General features: G+C 44.4%; 1 long non-coding RNA gene across 2 annotated transcripts in view; it reads left to right on the top strand.

The window, feature by feature from the left end:
* Positions 1–13,577: 13,577 nt before the first annotated feature.
* The window catches only part of LOC310831357, a 126,746-nt gene continuing 123,170 nt past the window's right edge, over positions 13,578–17,153 (top strand). Inside the window, exon 1 of one of the 2 annotated variants that reach the window (XR_014557800.1) lies at positions 13,578–16,878. This is a non-coding gene — a long non-coding RNA (uncharacterized lncRNA). The remainder of the gene's footprint in view (positions 16,879–17,153) is intronic. The other variant, XR_014557801.1, reaches the window with a different exon arrangement.

Below are 17,153 nucleotides of genomic sequence, written 5' to 3' on the forward strand. Positions count from 1 at the left end.
ATTTTAAATTGCATTTTAACCTGTATTTTAAATTGGAGGTTTTTTTCCTATTATGTTTTTACTGTGATTTTACTGGTGTTAGCCACCCTGAGCCCAGCTCAGGCCAGGAAGGGCGGGGTATAAATAAATTTATTATTATTATTATTATTATTATTATTATTATTATTATTATTATTATTAACCTGTGACCTTCTGCATGCCCAGAATGTGCTCTACTATGGAGCCACAGTCCTTCTTTGAACAAGTTAACCTCTTTCCGATTGCTATTTCCCATAGTGGCTGATATTTACTGGGCAGAATGGTGCAAACACCTGCAAGGTGCCTTTAATGCAAGAGTGAACTTCACCCATAGAAAAGGACTCTGTGAGCATCCGACCAGCAGCACAGTTTTTAGTTTGGCACTATTATTTTCTGCACAACATTCTTTCCTGTTCTTGAGCAGCTTATTCTTGAAAATCAGGTGGCTTGGTGAGTTTCAGACCACTTTGGAAACGGAGGCTCCTGCTCCATCCCAGCCCTTGATGCAACACATTTAAATGGCATCTGTCGGTTTTGCCAATAGGTGAGCATGCCCCACTTGTGCAAAGAGCAAGTAAACCACCTTTATAAGAAGACCTGATTCCCCCCCCCACTCCCAATTTTGTTTTCTTATCCCCCCCCATCTGCTCAAATGCAAATGTAGCTACATCAAGGTCCTGTGGGTGTCCTTTAATAATAATAATAATAATAATAATTATTTGTTCCTACTCTGATCAGTGGCAGCTCTTCCAACTCAGGTAAACGTCTTTCCCAGTGCCAGACACCTGATCCCTAACAAACTGATGAGATTGGTCTTAACTAGGGCCAGGGCCTTTATAGTACTGGCTCCGACTTGTTGGAACGCTGTGTCACAAGAGACTAGGGCCCTGTGGGACTTGACATCTTTCCACAGGGCCTGCAAGACAGAGACAGAATATTATTATTATTATTATTATTATTATTATTATTATTATTTATATCCCGCCCTCCCCAGCCGAAGCCGGGCTCAGAGCGGCTAACAACAGTAAAAATTACAGATAGGTAGCCGTGTTGGTCTGCCATGGTCAAAACAAAAAAATTCCTTCCAGTAGCACCTTAAAGACCAACTAAGTTAGTTCTTGGTATGAGCTTTCGTGTGTATCTGAAGAAGTGTGCATGCACACGAAAGCTCATACCAAGAACTAACTTAGTTGGTCTTTAAGGTGCTACTGGAAGGAATTTTTTTGTTTTAACAGTAAAAATAACACAGTTTACATAAAATCACAATCAATTAATTGAAATACATTCTAAAATCAATTCAGAATCAAATCAATTCAGAATCAAATTAATGGCAACCATTGCACTAGAGTGCTATGAGGAATACAGAAGGAAGGGGTCAGACTGCGCCTTGGCCAAAGGCCTGGTGGAACAGCTCCGTCTTGCAGCCTGGCGGAAAGATGTCAAGTCCTTTAGATTTTTCCCTAGCACCCACCCAATTTCTGAGCCTCACTCCTAACTACCCACTTAGTCACTTCCCACTTGTCAAGCTTGTCTACCTTTTTCTCCTTTGAAAAACTCATAGAAGTGAAGGACGAAGTTGGAAAAGCAACACTCTTTCCCCCATTTCTGCATGCTTTTCAGGGTTCAGATCTGGCTCCGACGTTTTTCCAGATCTTCTCAAAAAGTGAAATGCAGGTGCCTATTTTTTCTCCCTTTCTCTCGGAGTGGGTTGTGGGTGGGTGTGGCTCTTGGGCAAGAAGTGACAGAGGCACTCATTCGAAACTCCAGAAATACCGTATTTTTCCGTGTGTAAGACTAGGGTTTTTTTTTACAAAAAAAATAGGTTTGAAATTGGGGCTCGTCTTATACACGGGTAGTGCTGAGGGATGTTTTCTTAATTTGGAGTCCCCAAAAGTAGAGGGCGTCATACATGGGGGCGTCTTATACACAGAAAAATATGGTAGTTAAAAAAGATAAATGCATTCATTATTTAAGATGAGAAAGGGCTGGATCTCAGTAGTAAAGCATCTATCTTGTATGCCGGAAGCCCCAGATTTAGTACTTGGCATCTCTAGGTTGGGACACAGGTGGCGCTGTGGGTTAAACCACAGAGCCTATGACTTGCTGATCAGAAGGTTGGCAGTTCAAATCCCCGCGACGGGGTGAGCTCTAGTTGCTCAGTCCCTGCTCCTGCCAACCTAGCAGTTCGAAAGCACGTCAAAGTGCAAGTAGATAAATAGGTACCGCTCCGGTGGGAAGGTAAACGGCATTTCCATGCACTGCTCTGGTTTGCCAGAAGCGGCTTAGTCATGCTAGCCACATGACCCGGAAGCTGCACGCCAGCTCCCTCAGCCAATAAAACGAGATGAGCGCCGCAACCCCAGAGTCAGTCACGACTGGACCTAATGGTCAGGGGTCCCTTTACCTTTATCTCTAGGTAGGGCTGGGGGATAACCCTTCCTGAAACCCTGGAGAGTTGCTGCCAGTCGGTACTGAGACAGTATTGAGCAAGATGGACCAGTGGTCTAACTCAGCATAAGGCAGTTTCTTATGTTCCTAAGATTCTTTTGGAGCCTGATGCAATGGCTTTTGTTTGGACACAGGAAGGAGGGAGGATCTGGGCTGTTCACTTTTGAACATTACAAATCGGAGCCTGCTGGGAACCACAACCTTATGTGTGTCTACTAGTAGAGAGATCCACTGCACAGATGATTGGCACCCTTGCTGTCCATGGAAGACTTTGCCATCTGCAGTGAATAAGGTCTCTAGAATTTAAAAATCTCAATGTATTTTTTAAAATATTTTTTTGAAAGCTTGCTTCTTTTTTAAAGAGAGAGAGAAAGACCTCAACAGAAATAAACAGGCTCAACCACTTTTGTGAAGCAACAGAAGACCTTGGCAACTACTTGATTACCTAGCAACTCTCATAGAGCAAAATAGCCCCCAGGGTGGAGGTGGGGAGAATTTGCATGGTTTCAGGGCTTGAAAAGACTGAAGCGAGAATTCTTCGGAAACGACTGTTTTGTTTTGATTCTCACCATTGCTGGGCATCATCTGGCAATACAAGCATACATCAAAAGAGATCTCGGTTGCAGTTTCCTTTCCCTGTTTGCTAGTAATGGTGATGCAGTGGCAATGGCAATAATCAAATCAGTTTGATTGAGGGTTGTTGTTTTTTTTAAAAAAAACCACCATCAGAGGATAGGGTTTCCTTGTTATCACTGGCTTTGAGTTCCAGGATCTGTGCTAATGGATGGCAGCTTGACTAGGGTAGCCAAGTGTCCTAATTTACATGGAACAGTCCTCTACTTAGAGGCACTGTCTGGTCCAAATCTGGTTTAAAGATTTTTAAAAAGTAAGAGATGCCCCTCAAGGATTAGCAGATGAACAGAAGCAAGTGTTTCACCTGCTCTCACAGTCTCCTCAACTATGGTGTGATCAACTTAATTAGAACCACAATGCCAATAGGTAAAGGTAAAGGGACCCCTGACCATTAGGTCCAGTCGTGGACGACTCTGGGGTTGCAGCGCTCATGTTGCTTTATTGGCCGAGGGAGCCGGCGTACAGCTTCCGGGTCATGTGGCCAGCATGACTAAGCCGCTTCTGGCGAACCAGAGCAGTGCACGGAAACGCCATTTACCTTCCCACCGGAGCGGTACCTATTTATCTACTTGCATTTTGACGTGCTTTCGAACTGCTAGGTTGGCAGGAGCAGGGACCGAGCAACGGGAGCTCACCCCGTCGCGGGGATTCGAACCGCCAACCTTCTGATTGGCAAGCCTTAGGCTCTGTGGTTTAACCCACAGTGCCACTGCGTCCCACACAATGCCAATAGTTGTTTCTAAATCTGCACCTCTGCATATATACTTAGCCCCATTCCAGATGCAACTGCCATCAGCCCCAGTCAGCAAAGCCAATGGTCAAGGAATTATGGGAGTTGTAGTCCAGCAATATCCGGAGGGTCACATGTTGCCCATCCCTGGAGTAGACAATACGGAGCTGGATGGAGCAATGGTCTGACTCTGTATAAGGAAATTTCCTATGATCCAGTATTTGTCCCCTTGAACTATAGTGGTACCTCAGGGGTTAAGTACTTAATCCGTTCTGGAGGTCTGTTCTTAACCTGAAACTGTTCTTAACCTGAAGACCACTTTAGCTAATGGGGCCTCCTGCTGCCGCTGTGCCCCCAACGTGCAAGTTCTGTTCTCATCCTGAAGCAAAGTTCTTAACCCCAAGCACTATTTCTGGGTTAGCAGAGTCTCTAACCTGAAGCGTATGTAACCTGAAGCGTATGTAACCCAAGGTACCACTGTATACTGATTGGTAGTGACTACAGGGTTTCAGACTGGGGACCTTCCCAAGCATATTTGGAAGTGCCGGGGATTGAACCTGGGACCTTCTGCATACAAAGCAGATGCTCTTCTGCTGTGCTACAGCTTTATATTGTGTTGAATCCATTGCATTCTCAGGATTTAGGATTATTCAAGCTTCTGGAGTATATTAGGAACAAAGGTGCGTTCCCACTAATAAATCACAGAGTAAGAGAAGATGGGGCATGCAATTAAACATTTATTGGACGCATGCACTGTCAGGGCAGAGATGAAGACGTATCTGATTTTGCATTTACATCGTTTGATTGCTTTGTGACACTATACTGCTCCTATGCATCCAAGCTATCTCCATAATCAGGGGGGGGGGGATTTTCCTCACTGTAAAAGCTGCCAACTGTATTAAGAGGGCTATAACTTCTCTGAAACACTTTTTTCCCCTAGTCCAGCCAGCATAACGAGGCCATATTTCAGGACTTCACATTCTCTCGATGCCTTCATGATGGTTGGAAATCTCAATTTATATGGATGATCTCCCGCTTCCATCCACCCACCCACCCCTTATGGTGAAAGTCTCCAAAGTAAGATATTAAACTCCGATGTTAGCACTTTCTTTCGTGAGTTCCTGCACAAAGATTGATTGAGATTTTGACAGATAGGCTACAATGCTCAACTTTGCTCTGAGGAAAGAAATGTGATTTCGAGATGGGCAGCAAAGGGGAGCTAAAGGAAGCAGACAGCACTTCTCCTGCATGAAGAACATAAGAAGAGACCTCCTGGATCAGGCCAGGAGCCCATCTAGTCCAGCATCCTCTTCTCCCCTCGGCCAACCAGATGCCTAAGGGAAACTCCCAAGCAAGACCTGAGATCAACAGTGCTCTGCCCAGCTGTGATTCCCAGCAACTTGTACTCAGAGGTGTATAGCATTCCCCCTTCAGGGTTAGTAGCCATCAATAGCCTCTCCTCCATTAATTTGTCCAGTTCTCTTTTGAAGTCACCCATGTTGGTGGTTGTCAGGTTTCAGGGAATTTGATCGCTCCCACGATGAGCAGCCAAGAAGCAGATAACAATAAAAGCTCTTACCAAGTCCTTTATTCAGTATTCACAGAGAGAGGCTTTGAAAAGTGCCTATTCATTCCAGTAAAGTCCCACCCCCTCCATCTCTCCTATTGCAAATCATCCCTGCTCCAGCTGATCTATGCTTTCTGCCTCTGAGCTTTCTGTTCTACTACTTTCGATGCACGCCGGGTCCTAGGAGAAGGGGGTCAGGAATGCTTTCTAATGATGATGTGTCAGCCAGCTGCTCTGACTTTGCTGTCCCCCCCCCCTCTTCCATTACCTCCCAGCTTTCCCCCCTCTTCTGTCTCAGAGTCATGACCTTCTGCAAACTACAACTGTAAATCTATACTGCCTTCCTCTTCTCAGGAAGGAGAGGGGGCTGTCTCCACCATTCTTCCTCTGATGTCCAGTCCCTGCCAATGGTTACCACTGCCTCTTGTGGAATGAATTCCATAGATAGATAAACTTTATCCGCATTAGCCAACAGTCATAGCAACATAAAACAAGCAATATATACAATTAAAAAGACAACAATGGGTAAAAAGGACAATCAAATGACCAAGATTATCGTTCCATAGTTTAAATTTGAACTGTGTGAATAAGTACTTTTATGCTCTACGTCTCTTTTCTGAATTAAGGTCTATATTGGGGCGGGACCACAACGTCGCGGGGAATGCACACGTCTTGAATACAGAAGGTCTTAGGTTCAATTGCTGGCATCCCTTCACGAAGGGGAGTGGAAGAAAGTTCCATTGCTCAAGCGTAAATCCTTGCACTAATGGAACAAGTTACTTAATGCTACATTGGATGCAACCCAATAATTCTGTCTTTGCATGGGCAGGGGAGAAGCCAGCCTTCTCACAAACTGCTACCCTCCAGATGCATTTGGATTTCAACTCCTTATCAGCCTCGGCCAACATGACATGATCAGGGTTGGTGGAAGTTGCAGTGGGAGAACATTCAGAAGGCATAAATGTGGGTAGGGGAGGTCGGTTTCATCCCATAACCAGATACAAAAATAAAGACAAGATGGGTCTGCTATGAGTAGGACCAGCATTCAGATGTACCCCAAAATGTTTGGGGCTCTGTATAAAGAAAGTGCCGGGAGGGTTGCCTGGAGTCTGCTAGGCACTTAAGGAGGAGATGGCACACTTTCCATCTGCAATCACTGATGCTGGAGGCAGGGAACCAAGTGAATATTCGGTGTCTCACTAGGCAGATTCAGAATTCTAAACTGTTTATGCTTCTATATATTTTCATTCCAGTTTGTGTACATTTTAGATATCTTCACTTGTGTTGATACAAAATTAGAGATCAATTTTTAAAGGAGAGTGCTGTGTTTTTGCCAGATTTTGTGCTACTTGTTTATTTATTAAAGTTCTACCCCATCCTTCCTCCCAGAGGAGCCCAGGCAAACAACCAAACAGCCAAAAAACAACAACACAAAAACAAGACAGAAATGTTTTTTCATTATTAAAAAAAACATTTAAAAACAATCAAATATCCTCCTGGCTAAATAATTTCACGGTTGTCAGGAACAGTATCTTTCATCCCTAAAATACTAGGGTTACGTATTAAAATTCTGCTGAAATGTTAATAATGAAGGAGACAGATGCACCTTACCAGGGAGGGCATTCCATAAATGGGGAAACAATACTACTACTACTACTACTGTTATTATTTGTACCCCACTGTGATGGGTTGTGAATGCTCTCCGCAAGAAATGCCTCTGCTCACTCAGAGATACATATATACATCCTTTATTTTACATATGTACAAGCAGCACACATAATCATGCGTCCGAATCCTCTGGGTCAGATTCTCGGAGTGACTTACATCTGCCCCTTTTCCAGCAGAAGAGGCGAGGCATTCTCATTTGATGTCTCTGCCCCCTCCTCTTTAACACTCTCCTGAGCAGATGGAACCGGCACTGCTTCGCTGTCCGTGCCAGAGCTTCCTGTGCGGTGTTGAGGCTCTGCTCCAACATCTGAGAGCCTTCCCTCCTCCTGAGTTTCCCTCCTTTCCTCCACTGGCACTTCCTGCCCCCCTTCCTCTACCTGTCTCTCCCCCTCCCCTGCATTCTCCGTCAATACCATGACACCCACCCATCTAACTGGGTTGCCCCAGCCACCCTGGGTGGATCAGCTGGAACCACCAAGAAGGCCTCTTCTTCCAATCGTAGTCTGAGGTGGTTGATCCGGGGGGAGATGCTCTTTGAGGTAATTGGGTGCTAAGCAATTTAGGGCTTTGTGCACTAGCATTAACACCCTGGATTGGACCCAGGAGTTGGCATCCAGGACAATGCTTTCAGGATCAGTAACACATAGCTCCATTGAACTGCCACAACTTACTAACCTAGCAGCTGGGTTCTGCACCAGCCGCAGTTTCCAGAACATTGTCAACCTGAGCTGGGCATAAACACTCCTGGACACAGAGGCCGTTTGTGTCCCTAGTGATAGGCTGGAACACAGAATCAGGTTGGCATTTCTGCTTTCTATAATTTCTGTATTTTTCTATGCTACTTTTATAACAGATATTTATTTGATTTTTATGCTGCCTTTCTGCCCCAAGACGATTCCCAGGGCAGTTCTGACACCTTCCCAGGCATGCTTTGTGGAGACACAGGAGAGGGCCTTCTCAGTGGCTGCTCCCAAACTCTGGAAGTCCCTCCCTAGAGAAGCCAGACTGGCTCCCTCCTTCTTGTCCTTTCGCCAGCAGGTGAAGACTTTCTTGTTCCAACAGGCTTTGGGGATCTGACTGTTTTTAATGAAAGGACCAGTGCCTTGCTGCCAGTGTGGTGTAGTGGTTAAGAGCGGTAGTCACGTAATCTGGTGAACCGGGTTCACATCTCCGCTCCTCCACATGCAGCTGCTGGGTGACCTTGGGCCAGTCACACTTCTTTGAAGTCTCTCAGCCCCACTCACCTCACAGAGTGTTTGTTGTGGGGGAGGAAGGGAAAGGAGATTGTTAGCCGCTTTGAGACTCCTGAAGGGGAGTGAAAGGCGGGATATCAAATCCAAACTCTTCTTCTTCTTCTTCTTTTGTTGTAATTATTGGTATAGTGTTAATAGATGTTAATATGCATGCATAGTTTTAATTCTATCAGTGTTTAATTAATTCTTAATTATTGTTCTTTCCTATGTTTTTAGCAGTTCTTAAGACTCCCTGGAAAAGACCCTGATGCTGGGAAAGATTGAGGGCACAAGGAGAAGGGGGCGACAGAGGACGAGATGGTTGGACAGTGTTCTTGAAGCTACCAGCATGAGTTTGACCAAACTGCGGGAGGCAGTGGAAGACAGGAGTGCCTGGCGTGCTCTGGTCCATGGGGTCATGAAGAGTTGGACACGACTAAACAACAACAAACATTTTTATCTGTAAACTGCTTAGAGTTCCATCTACAATAGTGTCTTATTTATTTTATAGTACAGTACATTGATTATTGCTTTCATTTTATGGATCAATGGTCTGGTGAGATAGTAAAATTCATGTGAAATTGCTGTTTTACGGGTTGTTTTTAAAAGTCTGGAACGGATTAATTTATTTTGCATTACTTTCTATGGGAAAGTTCACCTTGGTTTCGGAACGCTTTGGATTTGGAACTGACTTCCGGAACAGATTAAGTCTGAGAACCAAGGTACCACTGTACCAGTTGCTGGAAACCACGGCAGGCGAGAGAGCTCTCGTGCTCAGGTCCTGCTTGCAGGCTTTCCACAGGCATCTCACACCCCACAAGTGTCCTGGGAAGACCAGGACATATTGTTTTTTCCTGCAAGACTTCGTCCCCAAATAAGTGTGTTTTTTGAGCTCTGTTGTCCTGTGCAGGCAGGTCATATGACTAGTGCGGGAGCATGGATGGGAAGACACGTGTTCTGGTTTGGGGGCTCAACATGTTGGAGGGTATGGCATCTTGGTTGGCCACAGTGAGAACTGGATGCTGGACTATATGGGGCATTGGCCTGGTCCTGCAGACCCTTCTTATGTTCTCAGTTAGGTCCTTGGTTCTCCACCATCCCCAGGACCTTTCAAGGATGGAAGAGTAACTGCATTACTCCTCCTTGTTTTTAGTTTCCTCGTTCTCGGGCAAATGAATTAGCTTCCAGTTCACCTGCTTCTTCTTACACACCAGACTTCATGCAAAGGATGCCAGTTTCATTTCATTGCCTGATTGTGTGTGTGTAATACACACAAAACACAAGTGCTTTAGTGTAGTGCTACCTCCCTAAAGCTCAGAGAAAAGGAGAGGGGGGGTGTAGTTTTTTCTCCTAGTGCTTTATCAAGTGAGTAAAGCCTTAAGAAGAGATTTAAGTACCATCAAACACATTTCCAGGAGATATTGGCTGAAGGATTCGCTTGTATCTCACGTCTAGATCTGGTAAGAAGATCTGTCAACAGCTCTCCCGCTTTACCATACTGTGTGGCACTGAAGGGCCCTATCGATTCATTTTGTTAATCTTATATTTAAGGCACAGGCTTGCTTGAGTAGCTACATCAATGGAGTCAAACAAGACCAGGCTCTTGACTTATGTGCTATCGAGTGTCCTAAGTAAAATGTATACAATTTATAGGTTTTCCCAAAACAAAATATCGTAACAGACACTGCAGTTGGACAGCCCGGACTTGTGTCAATAGACAGCTATTTGTCACCTGCCAGGAACTGAGAAGATCACCAGATGAGACACGTCCTCTGGGGGAAGGCAGCTGACAGTTTGATCCAAAGTGCCAGCCCCAGAGATGTGCCAAAACATGTCTGGAGCATAAAATGCCCATTCCAGAGATGGTGGTGAAGACTCCAAAACAAACCAACGACAAAAATAAGCTTTCAGAATGGCCAACGATATGACAGAACTTGGCTTCAGCAGCAGAGATGAATTCTGGGATTTGATGTCGTAGCCATGGGAACCAGAGACTACTGAGGGACCCAGCTACAATTGCCGGGATCTAAGCCTTCAAGATGACAGAAAATCATGCAAGCTCCTGGAAGTAAGATCAATTGGAAAAGGGCATGGAAGGTAGTCAAGAGTTATGGATGAACAGCACCTTTGATGGAGCCTGGACCCGACAGCTGTGGGAAGCCTGGCTTGAGTTGGCTTGGAAGAATGAAGCTAAACTGCCTAGGATGAGCGAGTGAGTATAGCCCTATTCCAGTGTTACGTCTAGCCATGTTTGAAGAACACATGGAGAGGGTGCCCCACCTGCTGTCCACGTCTAACCTTGACATGTTAAGTTTGAAGGTCCTAAAGGAGACTCTAAGTTAGCTCAGAATCCTCCCAGTTGCAAACTCAACACAGAGTTCCATTTCATGGGAGGTGTTCTAAGGACATCCAGCTCCCTTCAGACCATCAGTCTGGAAGTGGACTTGGCAGGGTTGGGGGTGTTGGGGGGCAGGAAGGGCACACATGGCAAATTCTTCTTCTTCTCTTGGTCCCTGTTTTTTTGGCTTTCCAATCCCAGCTGGGCATCCGGTTGGCCACTGTGAGAAGAGGATGCTGGAGGAGATCTGCCACTGGCCTGAATCACCAGGCTCTTCTGGTGTTTTTATATAACCCCTCCCCAAATGCAGTACTGGACGCAGGTGGCGCTGTGGGTTAAACCACAGAGCCTAGGACTTGCCGATCAGAAGGTCGGCAGTTCGAATCCGAATGACGGGGTGAGCTCCCATTGTTCGGTCCCTGCTCCTGCCAACCTAGCAGTTCGAAAGCACGTCAAAATGCAAGTAGATAAATAGGTACCACTCTGGCGGGAAGGTAAACGGCATTTCCGTGCGCTGCTCCGGTTCGCCAGAAGCGGCTTAGTCATGCTGGCCACATGACCCAGAAGCTGTATGCTGGCTCCCTCGGCCAATAAAGCGAGATCAGCACCACAACCCCAGAGTCAGCCACGACTGGACCTAATTGTCAGGGGTCCCTTTAACTTTACAATGAAGTATAATTTAATAACACATATATTATTTCTAATGCACTTCCAAATTCCAAACATAGCAAAGATGCGCATGTTGAAGAACTGAAATGATTGGCGATTCTCTTGCCTTTTCCATTTCAGCATTCTCTTCATGCAACTGAAATCCCAATGGATTCTTAGGCAGCCACGCTCTTAGTAAACAATGGGCTGGAATTGATGGTCATAAGTGGCACTGACAGTCGCAAGTGTCTCTTGATTAAATTAGCTGGATAATTTGTGTGATTGGTGCACAAGTGTGTCATAATTAGCTGGCTGGCTTGTTTGCTGTAGTCTTAGGCACTATATTTTCTAAAATGCAAACACTGCACTAAATGAAAATACACACAACCAACTAGGTTTTCACTTCCAGGTAGAGACAACCTTTGGCCTTCCAGATTTTGCTGGACTACAGCTCAATCACCCCCAACCATTGACCGTGTTGGCTGGGGTTGGTGGGAGTTGGTCCATTATCTGGTGAGTTGCAAGTTCCCCATCCCTGCCATGTTTGGGGCCTATAGTTTTTGCTGGTACTGGAAGTGCTTTTCCTCTGAATCCAAGGGAACAGAACGTCTACTTTTCAACCTTTCATCCCATGGGCAGATGGGTTTGCTCTGGATTGTAATACTACCCTCTCTTAGGAAGTAAATTTTTCAATCCTTGTGAATGGTTGACACAAAAGTATCAGCTTTTCAGACTTTTCTAGCATCCAGTGACTTGTGTGACATGCCAATTTTCTGGGTGGTCTGGAAGTCTCAAAATCATTTGGAGTAGCCTTTGATCTTGTTTCTAGGTAGGAGTCCACCAATACCTCTCACTCAAGACTTTTCTAATAATGACAGCAAAATGGAGTTAGGATGTACTGAATTTCAGCTTCAGGAAGCTTTCTTACATTTGTCCACCTAGACCAATATTTTCTACTGCACTCTTGGCTGGCAGATGCTCTCCAGTTTCTCCAAGAAGAAGGGTGCCTTTTGGATCATCTGATCCCTTTTAAGTGGAGAAGTCAGGGATTGAATTAGGGACCTTTTCAAACAGCTATCCTAGAATTTCAAGCGAGAGGTGTACAAATGTCTACTTTTTTTTGGGGGGGGGGGTCTCTTAAAAATGCAATCATTCGCAACACATGTATGCCAGAATTCTGAGCTGTAGCTCCTTGGGAAGTGCCCAAACCATTCTGACACGAACACACATTGGTGAATCAGGGATTATATTAGAAACCTGAATGCTGAATGACAAATAATTACATTTCGTTTCTGTTTTCCCCTCTTCACTCTTGGAAGGCTCCTTAAATCATGGTCCCCCGCCCTTTTTTTTTTATGGTCCATGATACACATCAACAAAGCATTTTCAAATCTCTTCTTGAATGGACAAAGACATAGGCATGTGTCAAGTGTTATATTCCTAAATAGAAAGCCAAGGCCTACAGAAGTGGCAGGCAGGCTAGTGATCATTTTTTAAAAAAAGATAGAACAGGGAGCACAGTGGCATTAACGCTTCTGAAAATCAGTTCTGGAAACTGCAGGAAGGGTGCTCTGGGGTTTGAGTCGTGCTTACGGGTTTCCCACAGGCACCTGTTTGGCCACTGTGAGAACAGGATGCTGAGCCATTGGCCTAGCAGGCTGTTACGTTGTTTTTTTAAATCCCATTGTTTTGGACTAGGATCATACCCTGAGCCTAGAATTCTAAACTCACCTGTTGTCAGGCTTCGGGGAATTGAATCCTTCCCCAGGTGGCAGTAAATAAGCAGATCAAATGAAAGTTGCAGTTAGTTACCAGTTAGTTTCTTTAATAATCACAGCAAGAGACAAAGGATATCTCTTTAGAAATGGTGTTGCTCCCAGTAAAGGTTTACCCCCTCTGTCCCCCATTAATCTACGTCACTCCTATATCAGGTAATCTGAGCTTGTTGCCACTGTGCTCCCTGTTCTATCTTTTTAAAAAATTGATTTATTATGCAAATACAAAGCAAAGGCAAAGCATACATACACCTGGCAAAAATAAAGACAAAAAAGAAAAAAGAAACACACACACCCCTACATACAAACAAAAACAAAATAGGTACAAAATAAAAACGATACGAAAATGGAACAACTTCAAAGAATATAAATAGTAAAGTAAATAACTAAAGAAAGACATCCCAGGGTGCCATTTCTCTGCTGAGGTAATGGCTTTTCTGGGATTTTTGGTTTTGGTTCATTCACAGCAGTTCATTTCCTGTGGCTAAAACAGATTCTCTGTATTTCATTACCGTATATTCCTCACCTTGGTATGAGGAGTCATATTCTCACTTACTGGTTTATTCTAAACCCAGCCAAATCCTGATTGTTGAACCTTGATTCGATAAATAAGTATTTAGGCATTCCCATTCCTTCTGGATAGTTTTGTTAGACTTATTCCTTAAGGCTTTGGTTAGCTTAGCAAGTTCCAAGTACTTGCTTAACTTCTGTAGCCATTCTTCTTTAGTTGGTATATAATTACCTTTCCAATTTTTGGCTATCGCCGTTATTGCATAGGAAAATTGTCTTGTTTTTTTCTTTTGGAATTCTACTATTATCCCAAGAAGGAATGTTTCTGGCTTTTTATGAAATGTAATTTTTAATAGTTTTTTCATTTCATTGTAGATTGTGTCCCAGAATTTCTGTGCTCTCTGTTCTATCACTCTCAAAGCCTGTCTAGTCTTAGGTGAAGTGGGGTCAGGAATGCTTTCCAAAGACACTGAATCTGCCATCTGTCTCTCTCCTGGCGTTTCCTCTTCTAGCTGTTCCTCACCCAGTATTTTCCAGCTTTTCCCCTCTGGACTACGCCCCTCTGCAAACCACTGTTCTAAATCAATACTGTCCTCCTGCCCTTGGGAAGATTCAGAACAATGGCTCCCACCATTACTCCTCAGTCCAGCCTCTGACACCTGTGTCGAAGACCCATCGGTCTCAGTGGGATTTACCTCTGAGCAGACATGTATGGGATCCTGCTGTTAAAAGCAATCCTAACTCACACACTGACTTACGCAAACAATAGAATACAATAATCACGCTGGCAATCTCTCTCTTAAACATACAAAATGTTGTTTTATTTCCAGTTCCAAATTAGCACATTTTCCGGCCAGGTTATAACAAAATTGTCACTGAATATTTCCGCAACGAAAGAAATATTAATACAAATAAGTGGTTTGTTGTTGTTGTTTTTTTTAAAAAAATTATATATACATAAGATTCGAAATAATATAATAGAAGATGGGTTAAAATAACACTATTAGTTTATAGAACCAGATTTGGCTACCATATATACAGATACTATCTCAGACTTAATACCCTATTTCTTACGCTCAAAAGTTAAATGGAGCAAAAATCCAAATTGCTTCTTCTATCCATTACTTTCAGTATGTGAGGCTTTACAAAAGTGTAGGTAAGTTGCGTCTTAAAGAGTTTTCGGTTTTCCGTCATTTAATTATATTTAGAACCATCTGGATATCTACCATTTCAGATCATTCAATATTCACTGGAGAAAGAACTAATGCATGCCAGCAAATTGTCACTGTGTAATCGGAGGTACATGTATCCCAGCAGCAAAATGCTCAGAAGAATTGATTATACGCAGGCTGAGACATCTATTGAAGAAGCCACTTTATGGAAATGCAGAGAAGAGTGATTTCTCCTTCAGTGGTATCATGGAGAACGTTTCAGTCAATTGACATTGGTAGAGAACAGGCGGGGGAAGGAAAACAGGTCTTGTGAATATAGAAATGCAGCAATATATTATTATTTTCAGAGCTTCCCTAAAGCTCTAGATCCCCAGGTTAGCTACAAGTATGGTAGTATTCTCAACTAGAATCAGTTATCATGTGGTCAGTCATCCAAGATCACATGCCTTGTTATGGCTGCCTTTTTCATATGCTATCCACCTGTCACTGGAAACTATAGGGCTGGGATAAAGGGAGGTCAATTTGCTTTGAACTCTGGAGTTGTGTCAGCCTCTGGATGGTGCATAACCATCCCAAGTTTCCAAGGATGAAGGAGGGGCTGGTAGCAGCAGCACCTGCCATAGATGGGGTATAGCAGGATCCAATTTTGCAGGTCACAGCTTAGGAAGAGTGACAGTCTATTACGGGTAGTTTTGAAGAATTCAGGAACAATGAGTGTTTCTAGCATAAGGAAAACAAAAACAGGAAATGAAAGGGGGAAGATGGATGTATCAAGTTCTTTGCTCCCAGTTCACATCTTTTCATTTCCCCAAAGGACTGAGGTAGCGCTAACATAATCTTGCTCTGAGTGGTGCACCAGCACTAAAAAAGGTGGGGGTACGAAACTCTCCGCAAAGAAACAAAGAATAATGCATCCCCTAGGAATGTGGCAGGTAGGATCAGCTTACCGTATTTTTCGCTCTATAAGACGCACCCGACCATAAGATGCACCTAGTTTTTAGAGGAGGAAAACAAGAAACAAGAAAGCAATGCAAAGCCTCTTAAGCAAAGAGGGAGGAGTGCTCCGGCTATGCTCAAGAAGCTTTGCGTGGCTATCGCTGAAGCCAGAAGAGCAGCAGGGATCGGTGCACACCCATCCCTGTTGCTCTTCTGGCTTCAGCGATAGCTGCGCAGCCTGCATTCACTCCATAAGACGCACACACATTTCCCCTTACTTTTTAGAAGGGGGGAAAGTGTGTCTTATAGAGCAAAAAATACGGTACCTGGACCTAACCGGAAACAAGGCCCTACCTGGGGTTTCCCCAAAGCCCAGCTGTGAAAGGGGGAAATCAGCCCAAGGAATGCAGATTGCTACAGGAGGAGCCTCTAGTATACAAGCGCTGTGGGCCAAGGCTAGCACACGCCTAAGCTCACCCAGGGTATACACAAACAGAAACTGTAAATTAACTGTTTGTAAAGTGCATGTATGCCACAGATGAGTTTCAAAGCGCCAGGTAGCGGTAAAAAAGCAACAGCACACAAATACAGTCCCCAAATTGCGTTATTTCATTAAAATGTAACATAGGGGTGGCGTGTGGGCCAAATGTGGCCCACTAGGTCTCCCAGTTTGTCTCGCAAGGCTCTTCTCCTCACCCCAAATCACAGCCACCAAACCCACACCTGATGTCATATGTAACGTCAGGTGTGACGCAAGTTAGAGACAGAGCTAAATCACTGCAGAAAGCAGGATTGAACTCTCCAAGCATCAACTGATGCAAAAGGAGTTAAATCCTGCTTGGTCACTATCCGCCCTCCCCTCAGAGGTCAACACTGAATGGTGGGCCGGACAACTCACCCAGTTGTCCCAAGCTGGCCCACAGGGTGGGCAGAAGATAAAAGGTTCTCCACCCCCTGGCAGAATCAAACAGAAGGTAGATTTCTTTTCAAATTTCCTGGTTTTTCTCTCAACGCATTAAAGTGATATATTAGGTACCGCACATCTTCTGTGCTTGCAAAAAGGGCATTACTGAAGAGCTACTAAATTAATACTGAGAAAGGTGGGAAGGGCTGAAAGGAAGGCAGTGCGAAAATGCAATAGGAGTAAACAAGTTCAATTCTCTTTCACACAGAAACACGGAAGCTCAAATGTGTTCTCAGTCAGTAGGACAGAAGAGTCAGGCAGTCTTTGTCCCCCGGAAAGAATCCGTATAAGTATGTAGAAATAGCTCACACTTGGTTGGAGGGAGTGGAATTATCAGAATTTGCTTCAGTTTTGCTTGAATAAAGTGCCTGGGGCAGGAGACTCCTCCCTCCCCCTCTGTATTAGAGTAAGGTTGGAGTAACTACCTGTCCAGCTGGCTTCTGTATGTGCCAGGAACCAGACTGCAGGGTACTGCTCTGAGGAAGAATGGTGGGAGCTCGTTCCACCCCCTCTC

Source organism: Podarcis gaigeae (genome assembly GCF_964106915.1).
Source record: "Podarcis gaigeae genome assembly, chromosome: 14".
Classification (NCBI taxonomy): Eukaryota; Metazoa; Chordata; class Lepidosauria; order Squamata; family Lacertidae; genus Podarcis; species Podarcis gaigeae.